The sequence below is a fragment of the Capsicum annuum genome, unplaced genomic scaffold (assembly GCF_002878395.1).
Source record: "Capsicum annuum cultivar UCD-10X-F1 unplaced genomic scaffold, UCD10Xv1.1 ctg996, whole genome shotgun sequence".
NCBI classification, from domain to species: Eukaryota; Viridiplantae; Streptophyta; class Magnoliopsida; order Solanales; family Solanaceae; genus Capsicum; species Capsicum annuum.
The window spans coordinates 1,800,946-1,808,328 of NW_025896054.1; the positions used below are offsets into that span (position 1 = coordinate 1,800,946).

The 7,383-nt window shown below is 33.1% G+C and overlaps 1 long non-coding RNA gene across 1 annotated transcript; it reads right to left on the reverse strand.

Moving 5' to 3' along the window:
- Window positions 1-2,238: 2,238 nt before the first annotated feature.
- LOC124895789 lies at window positions 2,239-7,179 on the reverse strand. Its single transcript, XR_007051882.1, has 2 exons — window positions 6,582-7,179; window positions 2,239-3,626 (listed from the first exon to the last, which is right to left on the reverse strand). It is a non-coding gene; the product is annotated as an uncharacterized LOC124895789 (long non-coding RNA).
- Between the last annotated feature and the right edge of the window lie 204 nt (window positions 7,180-7,383).

A 7,383-nucleotide genomic window follows, 5' to 3' on the forward strand; every position in this document is an offset into this window, starting at 1 on the left:
TTTCATCAACATATGGTGGTCTAGTGCCTTTAGTAAATCCATGCACTCTTTCATTACATGCATTATGAACATTAAAAATTCATGCTAGATTCCCTCTTTAGTGATTTAAAACAACCTTTAAATCATAACAAGAGTTCAACCATTTCATATAGTGCTTTTCAAGGATGCATTGTAAAACAATTCATATGCCATGAGAAATCTAAAAAAATCATAATAAGAGGGAATTTACCGAAAATCTTGCTCTCAACAAGAATTCATTCTTAAATACATGATTTCATACATTCATATTCTCAAATCACTTTGGGAAAGGTCAAAAGACCAAAACAATGATGTTAAAACATTTAATACATGAATATATACATAGATTCAAAAATCCCATTCTAAAACATGATTTTTTTCTATGCCAATGAGAATTTAGGAAAACCCCGCATACCTCTATTTCGAAAAATAATGGGTGCTTCTTGAAGCCTGTGGATTGGGGATTCCGAATCACTAATCAATTTTGAAAACCCATGATTAAATCTTGATTTGTTTGGGTTTTTAGTTTAAAACCTTTGGGAGTATTCTTGAGAATTTTTAGATGAATATGGATGTATTTTAGAGAATTGGGGACTAAATTTCGTGTTTATGGCTGAATAAGGGTGGGAAAAGGACCATTTTGCCCCAAAAACGAAGTGTTTAAGTCACTTGAAACCATTACATAGGCGCCACATATGATATCGCCTATATTTACATAGGCGACGCATATGCTATCGCATATGCTTTCCAGTGGCCATGTGCGGTTGGTTAGGCGACACATTCTACTTTGAAAGACCATAACTTCTTGCTCGGGTGCCATATTTTAGAAAAATTGGTATCGTTGGAAAGTTAACTCGAAGACCTATCATTTGAAACATAGTAGGCTCTCTAATTCGAAATATACATAGAGTTATGGTCGATGGAAGCTAACACAAATTTCAACGTCCACTAAAACTTAATCGATCGAAATAGTTTCAACTCGTCCATGAGTTGAAGGACCTCGATGGTCTAAATTCATACTCAAATGGATTCACATACTACATAATTGATTAACATGCCAAATTGGCATAGGATTTAAGGCTCTGGGATTATCAACGCGTCAGAGTCATGGTTTTTATTCTAGCCCAATATGCGGGGTGTTACAATATGAATCACATAACAATATTAAGTTTTTTAATATGTATCAATTGAAAACAATATTTTTAAAATGTATCATCAATTAACCTGTTGAGATTAAATAGTAATATGTATCACTTTATAATTTAATTTAGGAAATATATCACTAACATTCCTAATGAACTCTAACATATCTACATAAGAGAAAAGTACTAATGAATTATAAACAATGATCTTAAAAAAACATTTCTCTTTCAACTGAAAACAGAATATATCAATCAATGAATTTTTGAATAATTAACTCAAATTATTGAATTCAAAACTTTGAACTAAGTAAACATGTCTAATTAAACTTTAAAGAGAAAATGTCACATCTCAATTGGAAAGTGGTTGCATGTGCGTCTGTTATGGTCTTCATACCCACACTTGCCACAACGATTTGATGTTGATGAAAATTTTCCCTACTTTTCTCTTTTCTACCTTTCTTGGGTCTTCCTGGTGGGCATTTATATTTTGTAGGCAAAATCACCTCTTCTAACACCTCCGGTGATACATGCCAACCTCGTTTATCGGGCATTGAACACAGCGACATTTCATAAGTCTTCACCAGTGCCTCCTTCCTGTAGTAATCTGAATAGTATGGCTTCATTTTCTTTACATGTTCGCTTTTCAAAATTGGCAAAATTGGCAGTTCACGAGCCTCAACAAGACGAGAGTTGATACATTCTGCAATGTTGGGTCATCATCCTCTCCCTATTTATTGGAGCATGAACTCACGACCACTTTACAAATCCAACATTTTCCAAATATACCTTAACTCTATTATCAATCTTTCCCACTTTACACATAGGCTCATCAAAATCATCCAACTTGTACGCTTTAGCCATGTCGAAAAATTCACCGGTCATTTTGTCCTTGCTCTTTCTATAATTCATGCAGGCATTGTTCCAAAGATGCCAAATACAAGCAAAATATGGTATACATGGATAGACCACACTAACCGCCTTGATTATGCTTTCATGTTTATCAAAAACAACACACATATTATCACGCTCACTGAAAGCACACTTAAATTGCTGGAAAAACTACGTCCAGGATGAATCATTCTCAGAATCTACAATCCCATACGCAAGCAGTAATATATGTCTTGATACATAATATCAAACAATTATTATGTCTAACTTATATAACAATTACCATCATTTGTAAGAAAAATATAAATCACTACGTGCAATATCTGCTCCATTAAGTGTGCTAGCTGAAACGAATGTTCCCTGATATGGTCCTCTCATGTGACTTCTGTCTACTACCACAACAAGCCTACAATACCCAAATCCCCTAATAAAAGGTTGTAGTATCCTTATATGTGAATTGGGATAAATAGAATTCAACATGTATACGTAGGTGGGCATTTTCTCATATCCGTCAGCCGATCGCCCTCTCAATATCTTTAAAACACGTTCTTTAGCACGCCACGCCTTCATGTAATCATGTCCAAACCAAGTTCCCCTTTTATATCTTCAATAATGTCGCTTGAGGTGACTATTCTTTTGTAGTTCACCAATTTTGGAGCTGTTATTCCAGCTACAAAGGCAACGGTTGCATGCTGCTGCTCAACCACTCTGTCCATTATTGAGCAGGTGCGTTCATCGTTGAAGGTACATACTATAAATGTATCAGTACCATGCTTACAGAATGCCTTGAATATCCAACTACATTCCGGCGATTTGCACAGCAAGACATAACTAAAATATACGTCAAAAAAATAAATTGCCAATATGAAGTTACGTTAATCTGTTTATATATGAATCACCATATAAGACTACTTCAATCAAAAAATGAGCCAACTAACCAATGAATAAACAGTCAACAAGAATCACAAATATGAACTTAATTTGTTATTCTTTTTTATTATATGAATCACAAGACATATGAATAACCTATTTTTTTCAATCTGTTTATATGAATCACCATTTATATGAATATCCAAGTGCATGAATAACCAGTTATATGAATCACCATTTATATGAATATGCACTTACAAGAATAATTAGTTATTTGTATCACTTATATGAATCACATGTTATTTGCATCACCAGTTACATAAATCATCATTTATATGAATCACTAATTACATGAATTATCAGTTACATTAATCACCAACATAAAAAAACAGTTATATGAATAACCTACTATATGAATCAACAATTAACTAATATACAAATGTATCACTACAGCTTCCAGATGTATCAAATTGCAAATTAAATCAAAAATTGTTATTGAAAAATTAAAACCAAACCTCTACTTGTCAGATCTCTCAGCTCTGAAATTGAACTTGTGCTTTATTGCATAGTTACGCATTACCAAGACAAGTTTAGCTTTGTTTTTGTACTTTTGGTTCACCTTTAAGACACTATTATAGCAATCACTTATCAGTTCTTCACCACCTACATTAATAACTGGCAGAGATCCAACAGTACCAATTGCAGCAACTGCAAGTTCAGACAGCTCAACAAAATCATAACACTCAATTGTCATATCATCCGCGTTAAATCATCATTGTCAATTACAATTTCACTCATTGTAATACATGGTGGATACTTTCCGAATACAGTTTTAGCTTTTAAAATCAGAATAAAAATTTTCACAGTCATATCATTATGAATCTCCAACGCTGATGAATTGCCTTGAACAACGTATTTGGCATGAATTCTTTTCAGAGATACGTCAATTTTCAATTGAATTAATATGGTGTTCATTAAATCACGGTATGATATTTTTTCATGAATTACAATACCATCGACCCGATAGTTATCGTACCTTGTTTTAGAAACCCATTCCCCAGAGTGACGCAACAACACAGTAACGAGTTCCATTGAAGAAATTCAGAAATTTAAGATGTAATTTCGATTTTTTTGTTCCAAGATTGAAAAACTTTGAGCTTCTAGTCTAGCTTGCTTCAATATTGAACTGTTGTAAAGTGGAATTGCGTTTTTAATAGTTTTGGCGAGATTTGCGTTGTTAAAATCAGAGAAAATCCGTTGCTTCCTTAAATAACTCCCTGATTTGTTTCATATGTATCCCTTTTAAATATGTATCACCACTTAACATATGTATCACCATTTCAAAATTCCAGGATAGGATGTAATTAGTAAAATAAACAGAATTTTATGTAATATTACTTAAAGTATCAGGGATTTATGTAAGTTACTCTTTTTTTAAACACTTGTTGGATCCTTTTTCTCATACACCTCCAATGTATATAGGCATAATATATAAACATGTTCTTTAACTAGACCTCAAATCACATCTATGAGCTCTATCTTGGGGTGTGCACAAGTAGACACTTAAACTTGTATAAAATTGATCAAGTAAACACAGATGTTCTATGTGACATAATACACTTAGGATGCCATGTAGGACAAGAATTGGCTAAGTAGGATGCCACATAGGACATTTGAGTTTACTTGTTCAACTTTATACAAATTTATGTACCTATTTGTTCACACCCAAAGTTGGAGGTCATAGTTGTGATCTGAGGTCAAGTTAAAGAGAATGTTTATGTATTATGCCTTTATATATTATGTATACTGATGTATACTGATGAATAACTCCTTGGGACTAGGCTCGTCTCGAGAAAATGGGCCTCCTTGGCCCATGTTGAGGAAGTTGGAAAGTAAGCGAGTCCAAGAGGACTCAAACCAAGGTTACATGCCAAAAAAATATATATAAGAAATAATATCTAGTCTAAAATAAGCGTTTGGCAAAAAGATAACATGAAGTGTAACCAAAAAAATGATTAAATAGGTAAGTAAAGGATGTATTCATGTTGAGTTATAAAAAGAAAATACGTGTGCAGTTGGAAGATCCAAATAACAGTGAAAAAGTCAAACATTAAATACTCCAAAAATCTCACATTTTAATTGATCAAATGTTGTATTTGTGAACATGAAGACACATTTCAGAGGGAAAAGAGAAAGAATCATGATTACTGACTATCATCAACACTCCTAGTCAACTTAAAACAAACACATGAAGACATGAAAATAAATAGGAACTCAAACCCCCACAAAGACGAGTGATTTGAATTAAATGAGATCAACAAGCAAACTTTTTATAACAAAACTAACCCATGACGAGGATTTGCAACTAATCTTATCTCACAATCAAAAGGAAGAGAAATTACGATCTTGCAATCCAGACAACTAATCTAAACTGAGAGACAATCTTTGAGAAACTTATATTATACCACGCATGAGATTGTTTTTTCAGGGTTTCAGAGAATCAAGAACAAGATTTTGTCCTTTCACTGGTTCGCAATACCCATCTATAGTATTTCATAGCTCTATAAAGTATTTCAAGAAAACTAAGAAAAGATATAGGGAAGAAACTTGACAGAATATGAAGAGAGAGAAAAATAAAGGCAGTCTAGAAACTAAATAAAGCAAAGAAAAAGGGAAAAGGCTATCTGAAAAAAATAAAGCAAATAGAAAAGGGACAAAGTAAACTGGAACCAAATAAAGCAAATAGAAAAGGGGAAAGCAAACCGAAAGCAAACAAAGCCTCAACCCTGAAGGTAAGCAAATAATTTAGGCTTGTCAAATAACCCAACATGCTCTCTAAAGCAAAGTTTCCAACTTGACTTACTTACTCACTTTTTAAATAAAAACTGAAGCTTGAAATAGAGTTGTCATGGACGGAACATGCTCATTTTTAATCTTTACATTCACCTGTCCTCAAGTCCATTTTAACACTGAGATGAAAAAAACAGCAAAGGGACTTGAGCATTGAAGTAACAGCTTTTCAGCAAAAACTGAAACCTTAAGTCATCCCTATCCTTTCCTTGACAAGTTCAAGAGAGCTTTTACATGTCAAGCAAATCATATAGGGATTTTTGGATTATTCCATTGTTCCCATTAACATTGAGAGTGAAGGGAACTTGTGAGTGGTCCTAAGACTCAAGGAAAGCAGAACAACAAGACAACTCTATGAAAAACTCAAATAAACATGGAATCTTGAATAAACCGGATATGCGAAAACTAGACTAGGATATATAATCCATTACTAGAAGAATAACAAAGAAGCAAAATCACTTGACCACAATAAATTCAAAACTAAAACAGTCATGAGAAATAAAACACACAACTTAATAGCATGATTCAAACTATCAAAGCTTTAAAAGTTAATATTAACAAAGAAAAATAGGGGTATTATCAACGCAACATCTTCATTTTTACTTAATGAGGCTTATACTATCAAAATAATAGGAAAGAAACATCAAAATCCTAGGTTCTACAGCATAAAACTACCATCTACAAGAAAATGTGGAATTCCAACATCACTAATACTATTAACACTACAAAAAGAGAGAGAACTAAAGAGTTACTACAATAATAACAAAACAAAAACAGAACTACAACAAGAGAAGAAAAGAAATGAGGGGTTACCTTTCTTAGAGAAGAAAACCAGGACTCTAAGTCGTCGTTAAAATCCTTTAACCACCGCCATAACACCACTTTTAATTGAAACTCTAGGCTCAAAGGAGTCTTATATGAATTCTGATAAAATGGTAAACTAGAGGAAAATCTTTAGCTCAAAATTCCCTTTTGCTCGATAATTCTGATCTTCAAGGCTTCTTGTTCAAAAGTTTTTCCAACCATCAAGACTTGGTTTTCACCAAAATAGAATAGGTATTTATAGAACAAGATTCATGGTTGAGTTTTGACTGCAGTCCATGTGGGAGAGGGGATTTTAAGGGGTATTTTGAGAATTTTAGATGAGGATAAGGATGAACTAAAAATTGTACCAATTTGGTAGAAAATAAAAAATTGAGTGGATAATAGTTTGGTGTTTTATCGAATCTTTTGGAGTACACCTTCTTATTCTACGCACGCCTCTCACGTATGGAGTTGGAGAGAGACGAGAGAACGAGGGTTGGCATTACTCTTGGTTTTAAGAAGGTTGTCATTTGGGGAGGACAAGATGGGCATTTTGGTTTTGCTATTGTCTTCTGGGGAAGCTGTTGTTTGTTGTCGTTGTTTGCTATGCTTTTGGGCTTATCGGAGATTAGGAATAAGTGTAAACAACATAAATCTCCTAATTAATAAAATTAATTACATAAATTTGTCTTATTTTCTCTTTTTCAAATTTTGGAAAGATACTTATATATTTGGCCAATTATTATATATAGGTCGAATGTATGATGAAATAATTAGTCCTAAATTTAAGATAATTAAAATCATTAATTAT